Consider the following 22944-nt stretch of genomic DNA (forward strand, 5'->3'; position numbering starts at 1 on the left):
AAAGAATGTAGTATATCTCCAACTACATCAATAGTAAAGAAAATACTGTTCCATGAGCCTGGAGAGCTGGCCTGATGGATAAAGTGTTTGCTATGCATGTGGACAGACTCAAGTTCAGATCCCAAACATGCTATGTGGGTAAGGAAGCCTTTTAATCCAACATGCATGAAACAGAGACAAGGGATCCTGGAAGCCACCTGGATAGCTATACTGGCCAGATTGGCACTCTGATTTCAAAAGTGATGTCTTCCATACCCATGAACATGTGTTCATACATCTGCACACACATGTACCCACTCATATCCCAAGCACTCACACATAAACACCACACACACACTCAATTTTTTTTTTATATATTAAAGATTCTTCCATTAGAGGAAGGAATTTATTTCATTGTAGCTAGAATTTTCCTTCCTGGCCCACAGTCAGGACAAATCTCTGTCACCCGCCAGTCCCACAGTCGCTCAGACCCAACCAAGTAAACATAGAGACTTATATTGCTTACAAACTGTATGGCCGTGGCAGGCTTCTTGCTAACTGTTCTTATATCTTAAATTAATCCATTTCTATAAATCTATACCTTGCCACGTGGCTCATGGCTTACTGGCATCTTCACATGCTGCTTGTCATGGCGCAGCTGGCAGTGTCCCCACCCCCCCACCCCCCACCCCCTGCACCCCCAACCCCCGCCTTCCTGTTCTCTCCATTCTCCTCTCTGTTAGTTCTGCCTATACTTCCTGCCTGGCCACTGGTCAATCAGTGCTTTATTTAGTGACCAATCAGAACAACTTGACATACAGACCATCCTACATCATTTCATGATCTCAGGAATAATTAAAATTATGTACCCAATACAATAAAAGTATGTACCCAAAACAGAGTTCCAAAAATACATGTATCATTGACATAATTTAAGGAAAAGGTAGACAAGTCAAATAATAATAGAGATTCTTATGTCCTACTTTTAATAACAGACTAATTAGACAGAAGATTAATAAGGAGATAGAGACGTGAGCACTATTGTATGCCATTCTAGACTTAGACATTGATAGGACATTCCATTCAGCTAAGGCGTGGCACACCTTCTCAAGTTCACAGCAAAGTTCTCTAGGTTGGTCATATGCTAAGGGATGAAACAAGCCAGGCTGTTTTGAAACTTTTTATTTTATAGTTGGTGATTTTGACTTGAGAAGTGATGATTGGTAGAGAAAACTGATATTTCAGTTTTACTATCATGAAAGTACTATGAGCTTTAAGACAACAGGAAGTTATTAAAAACTGAGACTTTTTGTAAAAGAGGAAAATGCCTGATAATTAAAATGCTATTTTCTAATATTCATTTAAATTACTACACTGTGGTTGCCTTTGTATGTCTAATGCTTTTGTAAAGAATAAATATTAATAGGAAAAAACTGGATACTGGAAATTTGGATTAAACTTAAAGGAAACATCTTTAAAACATACTTTTAAATCCATGTTCTGTAGAAAAACCTGGTTCCAGGTCATCTTTGACGTGATTGCCCAATGAAACTCTTTGTTAAGGCTCATTGAAGTTTTTTGTTTTGTGTTTTTTTTGTTGTTATTGTTGTTTGTTTGTTTGTATTTGAGATTTGGAAAAATTGTCCTGAATTTAATAGGGCATCATGGGACACAAATCCAAGGCACCTGTGATTTTAGCAGAGGTTTATTGGGAAACTACTTGCTACATAAATAGTACATAAAGAAAACTCCCATCACAGTAGTGGTCTTGACACTACAGACAAAAGGTAATACTAGTTAGAGGTCCATCATTAAGTCTCACACAAATCTAACTGCTGAACAGAAAAGACGTATGTCAAAACACAGTAGCATGTGACTGTGGAGGGATTTGAATTCAAGTCTGCCTTAGTTAGCTTTAACTGTTAACACAATCTAGAGTTGCCTGAGAAGGGACTCTCGGTTGAGGGATTGAGCAGATTAGATTGGCTTATGGACATGTCTGTGGGGTATTGTCCTGACTGTTGACTCCAGCCCACTGTGGGTGGAACCATTCCTGAGGCAGGTAAAATAGTCTGCATAAATAAGAAAGCTAGGTAAAGAAGAGCCTGTGATTTAACTATATGAAACTATGAGTCAATCAACAAACAGCATTCCTCCACGGTTTCTGCTTCAAGTTCCTGTATGAATTCCTGCATCGACTTCTCTCAGTGAAGGACTGTGACTTAAAAGCTGAAATAAGCCCTTTCTGCCCATAGTTGCTTTTGGTCAGAGTGTTGTATCATCGGAACAGGGAGGGAGTAGAACAAAGTCCCATGTCAGAATTTTATTAGCTCTCTGTAGCACATCAGGTTCTTTCAGGAAGCCAAGGCCAACCTCCCAAACCATGACTCATCTGAGGCACCCCCTTGGTTCTGGTTCAGCACCACTCACCCTCATGAATGCCTTCACAAATCGGATGAGCTTTCCCCGTGTTTTCTGGTCTCCCATGATTCTCTGTGGTTCCCTGCCTTCAGGCCTCTAAGCTTCTGGAGAGTGGTGCCGTAGAGAAGATGCACAAGAGGAAAGAATCCTCTGGAAGAGGGAGCATTTGCCTCTCTGTGATGGTTCATCTTGGTTGTCAACTTGGCAGAACTGAAAGGCATCCTGAGAAGGAGCAAAGCACTCTCCTAGTGTGTTTCTGGGCGGGTGCTTCAAGAGATGATTGGCATGTAGTCAGCAAACTCACTCTGGATGCAACTGGCGTCTTTCCACAGTCTGCCTGACGACGGGAAGCCTACACACAGTTCACAGCTCTTCTTCTTGGGCATGCCTTTTACTGCTGTCCTCACTAGGGACATGAGGCTCCAGGTTCTTACACTCACATGAGTGACTCTCTGTGGAACATCAAGGCCTAAGATGCGTCACTGGTCCTTCTTGTTTTGAGATTTCCACCTCCTTAGTCTGATCAGCTACTGGCTTTCCTGGCTCTCCAACCTCTAAACACGACCTTTGTGGGACAACATAGACTCTTATTTTGTAAGCCAACACAAGACAACCCTTTTTAAAATTATATATGCATTCTATTGGTTCTGTCCCTCTGAGGAATCCTTACTGGTTTACCATCTACTCATCCCTTAAAGGTATTTTCAGATCTTACCTTCATACGCCATCCTTATCCTCCCAGCGGATATGCTCTTGGCTTCTTGACAAAGTTCTCCCGGGTTTTAGATAGCAAAAACGTAGGGTCTCTCCATCCGCTGGGCCCAAGAGCCTTGAATGCCTAACCCCACGTACCACAGACTACACAGTGTGGCCACAGCCACAAATCAATACGATATGCAGCCACTGTCTAGCTTAGAACTTATTAATAATAAAGACATTTCTGGCAACATTTTGAAAAAAAATTATCCAGTTATTTCTTCATGAAGTTTTCTGTTTGTTTTTCTTGGTCCCTTAAATTCAATTGTTCTTATTTATCTTGAAATAAGACTAAATATTTTAAAATTTAGAATGACAGAGCCGATATGGCCCAAATTCTTTGGCCTATCCAAGTTCCAGTTTTTACAAAGATAGATTTTTGCAAATTTATTTTGGAAAGGCCGGCTGCCTCAGGAAATAATTCTCAAGCAAAGTGAGCTTGCAAAGCCTGTATTATTTTTAGGATATCTAATTCTTTTTCCAGGCCCCTGACAGTTGTATGTATTTTAAAACCCAGAAAAATAAACAGGCCCAAAATATGTCAAAAATCAAATCCAAAGATTTCAGTCCTAAAACCGTCCATCTTCTCACTCATGTTTGAAAGTTTTAATTTCAGAAAGAAAAATAACTTTATCACCAGTGATCATTGAGTTCATAAGCAATTTTGTCTATAAAGTACTCAAATACTTTTTCTGCTTAGCTTTGAGATAAGCAGCTAAATTCATCATCATCATAATATTAATAATAACAAGAATAACATTCCTCAACCATTTATAATGCATCCAACATCTTAGACATAGCATCTCATTTAATCCTCACAGGATCATCTTAGTAAGCTAATTAAAATATTCAGAGACATGGACTCCATCATTAAAATAACCTAGTGCTGGTCATAGTGGAATAGCCTGGTGTACCTTGGAGCTAAGTCTCTGTGATTTGCTGATCACATCATGAGAGTTCTGGCAGAAGGAGGCTGACAGACGCAGCCTGAGGACACAGCCTCAGAACCCCCTTCCACCTCCGAAGGCTAAAGTTCACCTGACTGAGGGATGATGAGAAGGAGCTGCTGTGGTCTTCGCGGGTCTTTGGCTACCGGATAGACAAGAGAGAGGAGGATGGCTGACCTCACAATCTCTCTCCCAGCTGTTAGAATTAAGGTTTCTCTCTTCCAGACATAGACTTGAAACACTGTGTCTTGAGGACAAAACTGATTTACTCTTAACGAAGATGACATGGTTCAGCCATTGAATATGGAATATTCTCTTAATTTGCTCTCACAGAATCACAGAGTCTGGAGTTTCGAACCAGAGCTGTGAAACCCATAATGTATGTCCCAGGTAGTTAAAGTTTGCTATTCCCTGGAGAAAGCATTTCACTCCAGATTTAAATTGAATTATATTTACCATGGTCTCTACATATTCAGAGATATTCTGTGGGTAGGGATTCATGCATGTTCATGTGTTTGAAGGTGTGAGGAGTACATCAACATGTACTCATGGTCATCTAAAGGCCGGAGACCATACTCCATGGTCCAACCTTCTTTCATCAATGTTATTTGAAAAGGTGTTTCTCACTGGCTTGGAGTTCACCAAGAAAGTTAGGCTAATTAGCCAGCAAGCTCAGGGGATTTGCCCATGCTTTAAAAGGGTACACCCATGCTTGGCTGCTTGTTGGTGTTTTAACATGGGCCCTGGGGAACTGAACTCAGGTCCTCATGCACCCAAGGCCAACACTTTACTGACCGAGCCATCACTCCAGGCCTTACATTTACTATCTATCATCAGTTTTCCTCACATACCCACCACACTCAACAGTGCTGTATGCCTGTCCCAGGCAAAGAAAAGTGCCATCACTTAGGTGTGCCGTAACTTAAGTATCCATGTCATGAACTCTCCCAGGCTCATGTGCGTCTCTGGCTTGCGGCAGGAGACATGTTCGGGAGCAATCTTTTCTCTCCGTTCAGTCTTGTAAACAAGTGAGGGAATTATCAGCTTCACCACTAAACACCAGTTTGCAGTTTAAGCCCCCAGACACCACCTGCTCCCTAAATACACGTTTGTTGAAAGGAGGGAAGCCACCAGTGAATATCAAAATCTGTTGTTTCCAAAACATCTTTGGAATGCAGTATGGTTTTAGTTCAGTAGTAATCAAGTAGAGTCCTAGACTCAATACCCTGTTTTAAGAAATAGTCAAGCCATGATAACAGGTATCCAAGACCCACAGCAGAGTCTCATGCCCTGATACGTTTGCTTTGATGTATCTATGTAAAGAGCCATTTAGTCCCCAGGAAATGGGCTCCGTTAAATGGGAATGGCTGTCCAGAAGCTGTCTCCCTGCCTGTCCAGGTTGGCAAAGCCTTATAGACTACTCGGTTCAAGATAAAACGAACTTTTTTTTTTGCTATGAAGATCCTACATTCACACCAGGAAAAGAAATCTATACACTTAGCCAGATATGGCGGTACCCTCCAGTAGTGCAGTGCTTGGGAGATGGGGGTGAGAGGTTCCAGGAGTCCAAAGCTAACAGTAACAGTTTGGAATAAAATGGGACCTGGGCTAAAGAAAGAAAGAAGGAAGAAAGGAAGGAGAGAGGAGGGAGGGAGGAAGGGAAGGAGGGAAGGAGAGACAGGAAGGAAGGGCAGAAGGAAGGAAGGAAGGAAGACCAAAATAGTTCATCTACTGTAGCCAAGGCTACAAGACCGGCATCCACTCCCACATTCTCCAGAGCAAAGATCAGATGACCCCAGAAGCACTGAGCTTGAACAGCTTCTTCTTTACTTGACCAGAAATAAAAATTCTGACAGTAGCTCCCCCCCCCACTAACTATGACTCTAGGACCCTAGAATTCTTTTTCAAACTTTCGTCCTTCATTTCAAAAGCCAGCAAAACTGCGTCCTCGTGTCCCTTCAGAACACCCACCTTGAGCAAAGTAGGTATTAAGGTTAATTTTAACACTCTAAAAAGCTCAAGACCTGTGTTCTTCCTCAATAAAGCTACACGGTGAACGTAATAAACACAGTGGACAATCTACCACGAAGGGATCATAGAGTCGCAGGGGCCGTAACCTTAGGTACCTTTGACTTCGGAAGTAAATCAGAATCACGCTCCTGCATAAGCAGTGCTCTGAAGAGTCCCGGCAGAGCAGGCAATTTCATGTGTGTGTCTGACACAGCTACATTGGCAGGTGCTCTTGTGTAGCTGCCAAGGTATGAGTGTCAACAACAATTCAACCTGTAAGTCTGTGTGGCTAGAGCCACTCCCCTCAAAGGTATGTGTGTGCCTGGCTGAAGTAGAAGGCTCCAGGCTCCCCAGCAACAGAAATAAAAAGGAAAAGAGAGATTGAGAAAGAGGAGAGACACGGAGCGGGGAGTGGAGGTGTAACATTCATGTGGGCACATGTTTGCTTGACTCCAGCTTCATGACCAACCTGTTGTCTTCCGATCTAACGTAAGGAAATCTACCATGGGACTGGAGCTTCCCTGCCTGGCAAAGGCGATGAATAGATAAATAACCATGAGGTGTAGGTGTAAAATGGAGTATTATTCAGCCATAAACAAGAAAAAAAAAGTATAGCATTTCAGGAAAACAGATAGAACTGAAGATCATTGTGTTCAACAAAAAAAGACAGATTCAGAAAGACAAATACTCTATTTCTTCTTAGGTGAAATCTAAAGATATTTTTAAAGACATGGAAGTGAAAGACTATTCGAGGGATATTAGCAAGATGGCAAAGATAGACAAGAGAAGGTGGGGGTGAATATGATGGATACACATCGTACTGCATACATGAAAATGTCCTAATAAACCCATCATTCTATACAATTAATATACAGTGATATAGAAAGAAGAAAGCAGCTTCTTTTCCCAAATAGGATATAATCAAACTCTATGCTTCCCTAGTCAAATAGGTCTCTATAGAGACTTGTGGTCTCCAGAATGGAGCTTAATGGAGGGATGGGACCCATGATCTAGATGTCTTTGCGCTACTCTTTTATCTACCTTACCAACAAATGTGGCCACTTAAAACCAGCCAGTGTTCTTGGCACAAAAGAGATCCCAGTACTGATGGCCAGCACCACTGGCTCAGCAGTGAGCCCTGTCCTGTTGTCACGGTATTCCCATATGACAGGCATGCAATCATCCTGCCAGGAAAACATCACACTAGCACTTTAGGGGTGGCTGGCATGGCATCCAGAATTCCAGCTGAGAAGTATAGATCATACGTAGTTTTCAGCCTGAAAAATATATGCCTACTTCAACAATTCTCTGCTTTTAATTTTTCTAAGATTTGTTCAAGGATAGGAAGTCTCTCTCTCTCTCTCTCTCTCTCTCTCTCTCTCTCTCTCTCTCTCTCTCTCTCTCTCTCTCTCACACACACACACACACACACACACACACACACACACACAGATGGGGGGGCTGGGGACACACATACTTATGGCATGGAATTGAGAAAAATAATGGATACATAAAACTTGAATGTTTTGATTTAATTTTTCCAGATACTTTTCTTATTTAATTAAAATCCCACATTTTATGATTTATTTTTATTTTTTAGTATGTGTATGTGTGCATGTCTTGGGTTGGGGTGGCCTTGTGTGTACATGAGGTCAGGAGAAGAAGGGATTAGGTCCTCTGGAGCTAGAGTTACTGAGCAGCATGATGTGAGTGCTGGGAATCAAACTCAAGTACTCAGCAAGAGCAAGACATGTTCTTGACTGCTTAGCCGTTTCTTCAGAAACCTAAAACTCTCAAAAAAAAAATCTAAAGTGGCAGATAAAGTGGCAGTTCCACGGAGTCTGTCTGATAGTCAAAAGGGATCTGTTCTGGGTTAACTCACAATGTGTATAAGGGAGTTGGTCGCAGGATCCAGGAGGAGTGGGGTGTGGGCCAACGCGGTTCTCTGGAGAACTCTGCCTTGGTCCACAGTACCAACATCCAGCATCCAAGACCATGAGATAGCCAAGAAAGCAAGCACGCATGCGTTCCAGGTCTTAAGAGGTCCCCCCTCCACCATGGCCCGGGCCGGGCCAGGTACCTAGCAGTTACCTGCTGCCTACTAAAGGCAGTGCTTAGGGTAAAGGGTAAAGCACAGACCACCACTTCCACAAAGGGCAGAGCATCAGTGTAAGACAAACAGCTGGAAAGACTTACTGAGTCAGCCATGCATGCTGCATGGAAGGGAGGTGTCTATCTACCATCTCAGTCACCTGATTCAGAGGCCCAGGAGAATGTCCGCAAAATGCTCCAGAAGACCCCCAAGCTCTGCCAAAGAGAGAATATCTCCCAAAGGTCATTCCTATTCTTAATAACATTGACACAGTGGAATAAAGATGTAGGCAGGGAAGCTTCTCCAGTCTATATAAACAACTGGTCCTTGAAGCTGGATTGGGTCCTCTGGAGAAGAGGAGAAAGAGTAAAAGCAGGTGAACTCCCTTTCCCAGACATGAGGTACAGCTCACTTTTGGGTTTGAAGGCTGGGGGTGAATCTCAGTGACAGCGTGTCTGTAGTATGCAATTGAACCTCTAGCGAGTGTTTTAGTGAACTTGAAGGATGCACAGTTGAAGCCCAGAGAATCAGTGATGGACTGGCACTGTGCCATTCGTCTGTCTTAACCTAAGACTTTAGGGGCCAATGACATGAAGAGGTAGGTGACCTGTCTGGTAATTGGCCAAATCCTGGGCTCTTCTCCACATCCTGAATAGAAAATAGAATCCAGAGAGTGTTCACAGAGCCTGAAGAGTGAGCTCAGGAATATCTTGATATCATAGGAACGTGTGCATAGAAACCAGTATGTATCATGTAGATGCATTTATACATACACCTCACATTTTTTAAGATCCAGTTTTCATATTTAAAAAGCACATATACTCTATCAACTGAAGACAACTTTTCCATATCCAACTGTAGACCAGGCCATGGCTACTCTTCAAAGTCTATAAAAAGTTTGCCAAACTGAGGCAGTTACAGTAATTACCATTGCGAGGTTTAAACAAAAGTAATTTCAAAATATTCCTGGAAGGTGACAAGATGGCTCTGAGGATAAACGACTGCTTTCTCCTGAGCCTAACTGAGTTCAAGCCCCTGGACCTACGTGGTGGAAAGAAAGAACCAACTTGAACAAGTTGTCCTCTGATCTCCATATCGCACTGAGGCATAAGATGACCCCCCCCAAAAAAATAAATGAATGTAAAAAATCATAAATGAAAATATGTGTACTCCTAACATATAGTAGGGTTACACCTGACAGTAGCTAGTATCGTTCATTGGTGTTAGCAGCCAGCAGCAGCCTAAGAGTCTCCGGAGAACCTGCCGTCCACACAGTCTCAGTGCTCGACATGATCTGCATTTCTATGACAGAACACTTTTTCAATTCCACAAGTCGAACTGAGCTTTAGGAAGGGAAATGTGTGCCCCTGTAAGAGATGAAAGCAGGGACTCTGCTCACTGCCGAATTTCTCAGCAGCTCAGCCCAAGCCTAGATAGAATGGACTTGCCAAGCAATAGACTCTGACAGGACTTGGTACAGACGAGACAGGCCCGGTAGTTACAGAGAATCTACAGTGGAGTAGAAAGGCCCAGTGCTACAACCAGTGACCAGACTAAATGGTGGGTGTCAAAACCAAATCCAACGTACTCAGTAAGCTACTTGGTGCTAAAAGGTATTATGGGGCTGGGAAGATGGCTCAGTGGGGACATGTTTGCTACACACATGTGAGGATATGAATTAGAATCCCTAGCACCCACGTTACAAAGACAAATACCAGGCATGACTGTGTGTGTCTGAAACCCCAGCAGTGTAGAAGCTGGAGGCCAGAGGATCCTCAGGGCTTCCTGGCTACCAGTCTAATTTCAAGTTCAGTGAGAGGTCTGTCTCAGAGGAATAGGTTGAGAGTGATAGATGGGGGTATACAGTTCCGGTCTCTGGTCTCTACACATCCATGGGCTTGCATACACACACACACACACACACACACACACACACACACACACACACACACACACGCACGCACGCACGCATGCACGCACGCATACACGCACACACATTCACATACACAGCACACACACACATGTTCACATACACAGCACACACACACACACAAATTCTAAAGAGTGATGTTCTCATTGCTATGAAGGACACACAGTAATGCCGTGAATGCAATGAAATGTTACCCAACCTGCATGTTTCCAACATAATCTTTGGACGTAGGCAAGGAGGAAACAAAAAGATAAATCTGAACACGTAACTATTAAAAAATGTGTCTGCACGTTGCTGCTTTCTAAAGTCCCCCAGATCAGGTAGTAACTTACAAATTAAGTGCAGATCAATGCTCAGACACTGACATTGTCTGTATACACACAAATAGTTACAATATTAAATATGGAAGTCGTGAGCAGTAAAAACATAAAGCTAGGCAGAATGGTTTCCTGTGGACCCTCAGTGTTTGTTCCTAAGAAACTGAGGTTGAGTAGTGGAGCTGCCTGATTAAAGACCAAATATGAAGTGAATTTTCCTAGTATTTTCCTGTCAGTGGCAAATTCCCCTAAAGACCCAACTGGACAGCTGGAGGGCAAGGGCAGGGTTAGCCCTAGCTGCAGGGAAGGAATGACGTGGTGGCGTTGACAGACACTATGACAAAGAAGTAGGAAAGAGTTCTTAGGATCCTGTGATGTCAATTCAAATTGGATTCAACTTTGCCTCTTTTCCCCACTTCCCCTCTAGTCCAGGTAGGAAGCCTGCTGACCCCTACCCACATACCGACCACCATAACCTTCACCTCACCCAGGGGCTTGCTCTGCTGCCCTTTCCTCCTTGTCCTGAAGCACATGGGCCGACCAGGGCCTCCCAGGTGTGCAAGGGACGCAACCCACAGTTAAAAGGCCGCTCAATTTCATGAAGCCCCCCGGGAAGAATGGTTGCATCAGGAAAGCGAGCCGCCATCCTGTCCGAGCTGTCCTTCCTCTTCTGCCCTTAAATGAGGTAAAATGGGGGGAAGAACACACCTCAACGAGCCTCCTGGGCTGTCTTCTGCTGTGGCTCTGAAGAACTTCTCATTTTTCCCAAAAGGGTTCCTGTTTCACTGAGAAAAGTGTGTAGGAGAGCTAGCTGGATTCCAATAGTGACGAGAGGTCGCTGTTTAAAAGGGATACAAGAACCTGTTTTTTTTTTTTCTCCAGGTGATCCTAAGGTGTGTCAAGTCGATAGTTACATCTAACTGGGACATCTCCTGTCACCTATAGACTAAGTTTTACACACAAGACACCAAGTCTCTCTTCCTTTCTCTACACTTTTCCATTTCCAAAGCTTCCGTCTCTTGTTTTTTATCTCGGCCTTTCTTTCTACTTGAGTTTTCTTTAGGTTGGTATAATCAACATTTGCGTTTCTTTTTATCTCTGATTGGCAGACAATTATTTGATAGCCCCTGCATGCTGATCCAGAATATATTTTCAACCAGGCATTTCCATGATGGTGTGGGCAATCGGAGGTTCTTTTGAACAGCAAACAGCTGTCACTGTTACCTCAGTATTCGAATTTAGTAATAAGTCTCAGTTGGGTAATTGTCTTTGTCAGGTTGGTCTATAGACAAGTCTGTGAGAGATTTCTTGATTGTTTTGACTGATGAAGAAGGACCTAGGCCACTGAGGGCAGCACCATCCCTGGACGGGTTATATAAGGCAAGGCTAGCTGAGCACGAGAGACTGGGTGAGCCAGAGTAGAAGCAAGCACACATCATTACCCTGTGGTCTCTGCTCCAAGGTCAGCATGCCTTAGGTTCCTGCCTTGATTTAACCTAAGTGGTGAATTGTAACCTGGGAGTCGTAAGATAAAATAAACCATCTCCCCGAGTTGCTTTTGGTCTTAACGATTGTCACAGTAACAAAATGAAACTATAGTAGGAAAGAGAAATGGAGATAAAGGTCACTGCATGCCAAGAACTGGAAGAAACTGGCCTTGATGTGAAAGGGTCACTCCTCAATGTTTGCGAGTGCTTTCTGTGTCCTTCATCCTTCCGTCATCACGTGATACCCTTGCCCCCCCCCCACACACACACATGAGCATCATCATGCCTCCACACATGCACTGTCTGTGTTGGTGATCTTAAGAGTGGGAAATGGCCCCGGGAAAACCAAAACAGAACTGCTCTCGTGATTGGATCTCGTGTCTTCCTTATAATTGACTCTCTTGACTATGACTTATATACATAATATTTGGCTACAGTAGAATGCATGTAACACATATGAGTGTATTTTCATAATGCAGGACTACAGGCAGCTATAGGACTTTTTGGGTTTTTTTTTTCTTACTGACAGGATTTGGGGTCAAAGTTCTAGGCATGACTGGCACTAACAGCATGGAACTCCATCTTCCAGCTGCATTTAGGTCACTTTCTTATGTATAGGGACTGATTAAGTTCCTCTACCTGGCCATGAACTCATTTAGGGTGGAGCCCATGTTCAAACACACCTTGCCATCTGACCACTGCTGCTTATGGAGTTCACATTGCCTGGAAACAGTCCATCAGGGTGGACCTAGGAGAGGACAAGCTAGATCTGGAAACCTCTGTCACCTTCTCTCAAAACAAAAGGGAAAACAGTGATCCTAGGAACGATTCTCTGCTCCAAAAGCCTCAAGGTGAAATCATATAATGTGAGTCTTCCAAACAGAAGGGAACTATGGACAAGTTGCAGATGTGGTAAAAATTCTTTCCAGCTATGAGGTTACCATTACTGCTGTGGTCATTCTGACCATCACTTTATATGTGTGTGTGTGTGTGTGTGTGTGTGTGTGTGTGTGTGTGTGTGTGTGTGTGCATGTAGGTTGTCAATAATGTATGTGTTCTCTTCCATATATATCTATATGTGCATGTACATGCATGTGTTTTACTGCATATATTGTGGATGGATGGAGAGGGATAATCTACATTATACATGTTCACACACAAAAATCAAATGACTGAAAGTCTGACTATATCCCTGCCAGGACAATATACACATTTTGAAGTGAGCAGAAAAGACCTGGGTGACAGACCACAGCTCTGTCACAAACGACATGTATGAAAGTACTTTGATCTGCCTGCATCTGCACTCCAGGTGTTGATTATTTACTTACCATAATGTAAATATAAATTAAGCAATATCTTTTACAATGGCCATTTTATAATTATAGAAATGGCGGGTTTTTTGTGCCCCCATGGTTATTTAATGTTATCTACATTAAAGTTCTTAATAATACAAGAACAATGCTAATAATTTTAAATGTCTATGTTAAGCTAATAAAATATGTACATGGCTCTAGAAAGTATTAAATCTATTAAAACATGAATTATGTCTGCCAATGAATGGCTCTGGTGACATTTTTAACAATTAAAACATTTGTGGCTTTCAGTTTTATTCTGATTAAGGAAATAAATTTATAGAATGGAAAGATTTTGCTTTGGCTCTTTTCTTGGTTTATCTCTATAAGGTTTTTGCTTGGTGACTTAGTTACAAGTATGCACCTACTGAATGGGAAAAGCTAATGTTCAGAAAGAGCAGACTTGGCTCTCCATGCTGATATCTGTGGGAAACACAATTCAAATGTCTTCCTTGTATCATTGCCAGAAAATAAATTGCAGCTATCTAAGGACAATGGCTGGTCGTGTCTTCTGGTGCCTTCACTACAATGGCAACAAGCAGGTTCCTGTAATTCTTACATGTGTTTACCTGTATTTATCAAATCAAGATGAGCAGCGATCTACTGCTAAGGCATGCAGTAATTTTTGAAGTTGCTCTAAGATAAAACTTGCACTAAAGTTTTCATAAATAATTCAACAAAGAAAAGCCTTGTCTCTTTTACATAACTAAAATTGAGAATTTAGTAGCCTTGGATGAAGTGGGCAGTTAACTTAGGTACATATGATACATTCTGGCTATGTCAGTATCATGGCCTTATCATTAAAAAGTAGCGTGGACTTTTACAAAATAATTTACCTTCTCTCTGAGCATCAGGAACTAATATTGAAAGCCCGCCTAAAATCACAATAATTCTATACTGCACTTGAAAGTTTGAACTGAGGATGGAGGGGGTGGAAGAATTAAGGCTGGTCAATGAGATTAGTGTTTCAAAACTAAGAAAGAGAGAGAGGGAGAGACTCCAATTAGAAGTATCCTGGGGTTATTAGCGATAACAGTGCTCATATCCAATTAAGATGAAAACCATTTACCAGCTTAATGTACCACCTCTGGCAGTGTGGGTTTATTAGTTTTATCAGACTTGAGGACTGAAAGTTAAGGGATACGAATTCTGGGTACCAAAGAGAGACTGCAAAGACAGAGATAATTGGCGTAACATGCGATGCCTCAAAAGTTGTTGATTAACAAGCATTGCAGATTTTGGAACGGTGAAGAAGTTGCTCATTCCAGACAATATTTGTAAAGAAAGAATTGTCAAGTTGCTCAGCAACATTCTGAAGACAAGCAGCTACTGCACCTTTCTTCGCTATCCAAAACGCGGTTCTCAGATGGATACACACAGGACAAGATGACCTTCAGAGGCCCTGATGCAACTTGTCTACAAAACTCAAGCAGACACAGGCTTTGTTTATGATTAGCATGGGGGCTTTTTTTGTTTGTTTGTTTGTTTTGTTTTCCCTTCCAGAATAAAAGGATAGTATGAGTAATGACTGACATTATTAATTAATAGAAAATTTCCCGTGTTATCACTAAAGTTTACAAAACAGGCTACATGACCAATAAACTTATTTGTGTTGTTTCAAATATATTTTAAGTCATAATTTGAACTTTTAAAACTAAATGTATCATTGCCTTTTACAGGATCCCTGAATAATTTTTTAAATGCATACGTAAGCATCCCAAGTGGGCAGCAGTAAAGTTACTCTGGCCCTTTTCTGAAGACGTCTTCTGGAAAATTCTGTCACTAACTTCTGAAGTGGCCACGGAAAGCCTTCACTTTACAGGAATGGTCGGCCTTCTGGAAGTTTGTCCATGGTTAAATACTCAATCCATGAGGAAGACTAGGTCAGGTGTCCTGATAAAGGTGATTTTCCTAGGAGGCTCAATGGACTCTTCCTTGCTGAAGAATCTGAGCTCCCATACGCAGGCCCCATCTCACAGGACTAAGGAAAAGCTCAAGGGGCTGAGACATGAGAGATTTGTTCTGGGGGTGGGAGCATGGCATGGTCCAGTCAAGAAACACGAGACAGTTTGGCTACATTGTGGGAAAAATAGCACATTCTCTGCCTCAAAAAGCAGGCTCGAAGTGAGCCTTGTGTGGGCTGATGGTTTACGGTTTCCTTGCTGATCGTGTCTGTTGGATGTGAATCTTTACACACTGTTATTATGCTGGCAAACAGACAGACAAATCATCTTAAGGATAAAATTGAGGTTGGCATGGGTCACATGAAATTCTTCTGAAAATAAAAAGGAAGGATTGATAAAAAGACAAAAAGCTGCTCGGGAGAATGTGTGTATTTCCTGGACTTTTTTTTTTTGGGGGGGGGTCAATGGATTATCAAGTCCAGAGCAACACCTTGCCACTGGTAGTTTTCAAAGGACACTCAAATGTGGTTTGTCTGATAGTATGTACTGTCACTGTTTTTAAAGGTACAGCATCCAGATTCTGAAATCTTTAGTCTACATAATATGGTTCAATTCACTTCAAAGAAAAATGTGCCTTTAGACTTTCCCTATAAGCACACTTACATTTTCATTTCCAGAAAAATGCTATGAGTTAGTTGTAGGTTCAACTCTAGTTGAGTTCTAGAAGACATGTTTGGTTTTTTCAGGTCTCCACATGACAGGAAGGGTCCAGCACAGAGGACAGTGCCTATTGGCTATGCCAGATCTGTTGGTACCACTGGGCCACTTAAGCTGGAATGACTTATGCTTTCCGAAAATGGGAGCACAGCCCTCTGAGGTCATGGGAGACCCTGGACCTAAGGCAAGAGAGAGGGCTGGTACTTCTGTCTGCTGCCCTGCTCTCGAACATGAAAACAGAGAACTAGTCACTGTCAAAGCATGAAAAGAATCATTGGTACACTGCAAGCAAGTCACACAATGGCCCTTGAAGGTGGACAGATGGGCCTGGAGTTGGTATTGCTCTACACCTTACATCTTAGAAATAGTGTTCTCTGCTCCTAGCTATGGAGGCAATATGAGTGTTTCAAAAGTATTGAAAAATCTTTCCAGGCTAGCCTGTTTCACATGGTGAATTTCAGGCCTGCCAACAAACAAACAAACAAACAACAACAACAAAAAAAAAACCTTGAAATTTTCATCCAGAGATGTGGACACTGCAGAAGACACATATATCAGATATAGTTCTTTACATTTGTCTGATTTTATTCCATCTAAAGAAGCAAATATCATCCTAATGAGCATCCTTATATACAAAGTTCCATATTTTAAAATAATAAGTGTAATTTTATTAACTACTTATTTTGACCATCTTTCTCAGATTCAATAATATATAAAATACATTCAGTAATACATAATGATGTCTTACTCTCTTGAGTGGTTTCTATGTGTTCACACTGGACAGAAATACCAGCACTGTCATTCAATTACTCTTCACACTGTTGCAGGGATAGACAACAGTTGCTGAAAAGAAAAATTCTCACATCTTCATTAGATGACTTCCTTAGGAGGAATTCTGATCTTGTTGGCTTGATCTTGTGCCTAACCCCTGCTACTCTAAGTTCGTATTGTAACGCCCTTGTCATATCCAGGAAGTAGCCTTTCAGAGGGTTCTTCCAAGCCCTCCAGGTCTTACATTTTTACCATACCTTCTTTCTCAGTGTTTCCCGGGCCTCGAGGGAGGCATCAGTGTCCCATTTAGGACTGAACACCTATTCTTAGCACTTTGACCAGTGATGAGTCTCTGTAGTGACTGCTGGACACTGCAGAGAGAAGCGTCTCTGGCCAAGGTTGAGAGCTGAGCTCATCTATGTTTATAAATAAATATTTGGAAGGCAGCTGGACAAGATATCCAGTTAGCAAGAAGGCAGTAATACATCCCCACTTCTAGCCAAGGACCTGTGATCTCTAAGCTATGGACCTGTGATCAGCTGTAGAGTACCGGTCATGAATTTCTTCCTGTGGAGTGGGCCTCAAATCCAACCTACAAGTGGTTGGTTGTCCTCATAACCTTTGTGCCACCATCACTCCAGTGACCTGTCTTGCCTGGCATGTTGGCACTGTAGCATGCAGGCTTCAGTGCTAGGTAATGAGTAACATTGATGGCTTTTCTCCTCCAGTGACCTGGATAACATTATGAAAGCTAGCAAAGAAGTTTCAGGTCGGTTTCAGCTTGACTTCTCTACATCCTGGAACCAAATTGCATTGTGTCCAATGCAATAGGGTCATACCATCTCGTTCTGGTGGTTAACCAAGAGCAATGACAATAGCCTGCATTGTTTGAGCTGGGGGCAGGGAGGGCTCTGGGTCCCACCTCCCAGTAATTCATAGGACTATTCCATGCCTGAACCTGAGACTTTCATTCAAGAACCCAGGTCTTCTGGAAGAAGCATTGCCCACCTGTGCAGGGTGCCCTTGTTCAGTAATTAGATTTTAGACTAGCTTATAAAGTAGTGGGTTTGCACAAAGGTTTTGAAAGAATAATTTTATTTATTTATTATTTTATGTGCATTGGTATTTTGCCACGGGTGTCAGGTCCTTTGGAACTGGAGTCACAGACAGTTGTGAGCTGCCATGTGGGTGCTGGGAATTGAACGTGGGTCCTCTGGGAGAATATTCAGCACTCTTGACCACTGAGCCATCTCTTCAACCCCAAAAGAGTAATTTTTAAAAAATTTATCTGGTTTGGGTATTTCAAAAATTGTGGGAAAAGTATTCAATTTTGCTTGTTCTTAAAATTATCAAGCTGTCCTTGCTGCTCTTCTTATTTAGAATTGCATTGCATTCAAAACATTCCAACGGGCAGACAAGCTTGTGTGTAAACTCTTAGGCCAATCACAAAGGGCATATACATTTTTTATAAAATAAAAAAAGTTAACTTTACAATATGGAGATTGTTGTGTTTCTGTTCTAGCTTTGAATAGCACTATAGGCATAGTGATAGTACTTATGACGTATAAATGTGTAATTGTTGATAATAAGTGGTGCTGTGGGGGAAATCACCCTAACATCCATTTCAAGGGTGTATTTAAAATCTATGTACAAAATATGCCTGTAAGGAAAAGGACTGACTTCAAAAGCAAAGCATGTGGCTGATTCCTGGTGCCCATCAATGCCAGCAACTGGTTCTCACTACCTGCACGGGGGGTGTTTTCCTAGTCTGTCCATGACTTTGTTCTCACTGCTGGAAGTCCATCTTTACTGGCCGCTTGTCTACAAATTGTCCTTTAATTGGGATAATCAGTAGATTAGATGATTGGTTCAACTCGGGGGAATGTGTCCCATCTTCTGACCAGCAAGGGCTTCTTCACACGTTAGTTCTTAAGATGATGAGGACAATACCAACTAAATGAATGAATAAATGAGTGACTTCCAGGTCTTACCCAGAAACCAAACAGTCTGAAAGTACAAAGGGATGTGGTGATGACGGAGGGATAGCTCTGCGCCTTTCTGCTTAGGAGCAAAGTATTTATGTTCCAAATAAAGGATGGAGACCATGGAGCAGCCAGGAGAACGGACTGGGAGGGGCCAACAGTGAATCTACACACCATGATTGATTAAGCCGTGAACTAAACACTGCTTCTTAACCTAAGAAAATCTTGAGACCCATAGTTTTGTTTTGTTGTTTTTTTAATTTGGTCAAAAGGACTGAATTCAATTAGTAGTTATTGGATACTTATCCAATGCAGATAATCTATGAAAGTGGAAAAAAAAAACCCACTCAGTTTCATCCTTTGACCTGTGTGTCACAAAACACTGTTTCCCTAAACCAAGACACTCCTCTGACGCATCACATTCTCCTGTCTTTTGCTGGTTTCCTCAGCCTCAGATGGTTAATCAACTAGTAAAACTAACTGGAAGCTCTGACTGCGTAGCCAGTGGGGTAGAACAGTGATAGAAGCCAGGAGACTCCATTCATAAAGCAGCCGAAGAGCCTGGAGGTCCCCATCCATGAGCAACTCCTGGACCCATCTGGTTCTGGAAGAATCTAGGGCAGGAACACCTCATGCCGCCTAGGGGCACATGAAAGGGACACCCAGAGCAGGAGCCTGGAGGTTCAAATTCTGGCTTTGCCTGTCTCCCTACCAGCTCCATATCCTTGAGCATATTTTTAAGTCTCTCTTCATCTATTAGGATAAAAGCTAGTAATAATATTTTACCCGAATTTCAGGAGGATTCAGTGAGGCAACAATAAACAGAAAGCAAATTGTATATAAACCCTGCTTTGTATTCATGATAGATGTGGCTTGGTAAACATAATAATGAATGAACGGAATCCAAAGCAGAGGCAAGTTTTATCCCTGAGTTAGCAGAAGGCCTCTCTTTGAAGTTCCTTAAATTTTCCCAGAGTGAAAATAAAGAGTCCGGATTCTTCCTAAACCCAGAGGAATGAGAGGAAGAGTAAACTATCAAACATCTCCTCTTCTTAAAGCAGTGCTGGGGAGTGAATCCAGCCTCCCAGATGCTAGGCAGGTGTTCTGCAGCTGGGCCACTCTCCAAGCCCTTCACCATCTCCAGGACCCAAACATCATCTCAAGAACAAGTGCTTACATTAATTTCCAGTGACTCTCTCTCACCAACAGCATAGAAGTAAAACAAATAAAACAAAGACAATAGGTCTATGTGAAGTAGTCTGTTATTATTATTATTATTATTATTATTATTATTATTATTATTATTATTAAAATTCACATGAAGGAATACGGGGTAAGGAAAACTGCCTTCTGGCAGAGACCAAACTCTTTTGTAACAATCTCAGGACATTGGTTATCTCTTCCCTTTAAAATAATGGAGAGATGGCTCAATGGTTATGCCAAGAATGAGGACCAGAGTTCAGATTCCCCCAAATGCACATGAACCCCAAGTTGGTGAGATGATCCACCTGGAACACCAGCTTTGGAAAGTGAAGGCTGGGGATCCACAGAGTAAGCTGGCTTGGGAGAGTCACCATATTGGCAAGCTCTTGCTTTGATTGACTTTGCCTCATGAGTCATACAAGTAGGCAAACAGAAACCAAGCCACATCCTGGTAAGCACCAAATATCTGACATCAAAGACATTTCCCCTTCCATGAGTGTCTTGTGGAAATGAGATATTAATAAACCCCTGCTTAAACTGCTGGCTTCAAGGCCTCTCCATATAATCCTGTGTCTTTGACTAGGCTCCAAGAACTCACGTGTTCCTTACTGACTCTTCTACTCTTTCAAGTTATTTGTCTTACCAATGTCCAGATGGTTCCTTCAACCCATCCAAATCAAATCGCGTCAGTCTGTGCCTCTTTTTCTTCTAAACAGTCCTTCTATTTCCTACAGTCAGCCATTATGCTAACACATGTCCCCAAGAACCCCTACCATCACCCAAGTCTGCCCATAGCCACAACTATTGGAAAGAATAGCTATTCAGAGCTCAGAATTTTGAATCCAGCTACAGAGAACTTTGTAGATGAGGGATAGAGAGCACGAGAGACAAACACCTACCTGGGAGGCTGAGCTAATTTCTCCAAAAATTTCCCTACCTTCATTCAATGCCAATGAAGGTGAAGTTGCTTTAAAAATAATAATAATAAAGTGTGTGTGTGTGTGTGTGTGTGTGTGTGTGTGTGTGTGTGTGTGTGTGTGTGAGATGGGGGTTGGAGACACTGACCATGACAGACATGTAGGGAGTAGAGATCCAAGGAAAATTTTGTGGAGTCATTTTTCTCCTTCCATTTTTAAGCAGGTTCCTGGAATAAAACTTAGGCCTGAGGTTGTCAGGCCTGCACAGAAAGCTCCTTTATCTGCTGAGTTTTCTTGTAGGCCCAGAATGAAGTCTCTCAAAATAAGCATGGCTTCCCAAAGAAAAATGTATTTATAATTTTTATTTAAGAATATATTTCTGGCTGTGTGTAAGGGCATAGCCTTTAATCCCAGCACTAAGGAGGTAGAGGCCAGAAAAGCTGTGCCAATTGGAGGCCATCCTGGTCTACACAGTGAGTCCCAAGCCAGGGGGCTATATAGTGAAAGCCTGTCTCAAAATACAAAATAAAGAAATCAACAATTAAATATTTCCAACATTTGCCATCCCATTTACCTTAGATACTGATTTATATTCAAGGTGTTTATACATTTAAAAATTAAACCTTATAAAAATATTTTTGCAATAGTCAAATCTTTCACATGGTAAGTTGCATGATCAATAGAATGAACTATTCTAGAACAAGATTGGAAAAGAAATAATGTTTTAAAATCTGATGTTTTTAGATTAATTTGACTGTAAACAAAACAGTTCTCTGCTCCCTCATGGGAAATGGTTAAAAGTCTTTGAGAAATAAAGTCTGACCATAAAAATAAAATTTCCACCTTAGAACAGAGCGTTGGGAAAAGTTCCTGGTGAGTTTCATGTTCCTTGAATTTATGTCGAGGGAAGAATAATTCAATACTCTTTAATCAAAAGTTCCCTTCTCTGTGAAATCAAGTGATTCCGCATTGTGCAACTACTGAATTGGAGAATCATTCCTCTTTTTTTGGTAATCAAAAAGATTAGCAACCCCCCCCCAAAAAAAAAATAACTAATGAGGAGTTTTGTTAATGTGGAAGATTTTCTTGCACCCTTCCTTCCATCTGCGTATGTGACTCCGAGCAAAGTCCTCTCTTTTTCAGCTGGAGTCATAGCAGTTTCTGTTTCTAACCTGGGAAGAATGCGGTGGGGACTGAAAAGCCCCTGCCCCATTGTCCCACTCCCCGGCACTGATCCTTGCTTTTAACATCATAATGAAGGATGCTCTTTAGTGGATTATCTTGAGAAGGGATTAACTCCTTCAAGTCTTCTTAGGGGGAAAGGTGTTTTGAGCCTTAAATACACACCAATTGCCTGCTTAACTTTTCATCTTATTTTGAAAACTGCCCAGCTGGAATTCAAATTCTTTTCCATAGAGCTGAATTTTATTAGTAGCAAAGTTGGAGTCGGGCGCAGCAGATGCTAAATATAAGCACTGTTCTTTTAATCTCGTGGGGCCAAATGTTTCAGATATTTCACTGAGACGGGCCCGTCAGGATAAGACTCAATCTAAACTCTGCAAGCGCTTAAATCCTCGCCCTTCTCCCAGGCACAGGACTTAAGCCTGCTGGAAGACCACGCTTTTTACCCCAGCTCCTCCTTTAAACTCCACTCGTCTGGATGGCCCCTGTACCGGGACTTTTAACATTATCAGCTTTGTTTTAAGTCACACTCAAAGTAGATTCCGACGTCTAATAAACACACCCACACTCTTGAAAAGGCCAGCGGCTGCTCTATAATTTATAATCAAGTGGTTACCTCCACCTCTGCATCGTTATCTTAATAACAATTTATTTCTGTCTGCCTGCTGCTGCATTAATACTGAACTCTTCTTGCCTTTGTTCCTGTTTCATCCCTACCCTTCCTCCAACCTGACTTCTATCAACTACACTGTAGTATTAGCGTGTAATTTACCTGGAAGCTAGATCGTTCTCAAGCTTGTACTGTCTCCTCCTTTTCTTTTAACTCAAACTTCTTTTTCAGTAGATTATAACTTTTCTTTTGTTCAACCAAAAAAAAATTTTTTTTTTTGGCCAGAGAAAACATTCATTTTTTTAAGATGGCTGTTAAAAGCAGAAAATTACCTTTACACACACACACACACACACACACACACACA

This window comes from Peromyscus californicus, unplaced genomic scaffold (genome assembly GCF_007827085.1).
Source record: "Peromyscus californicus insignis strain IS unplaced genomic scaffold, ASM782708v3 Scaffold_4__1_contigs__length_199733344, whole genome shotgun sequence".
NCBI lineage: Eukaryota > Metazoa > Chordata > Mammalia > Rodentia > Cricetidae > Peromyscus > Peromyscus californicus.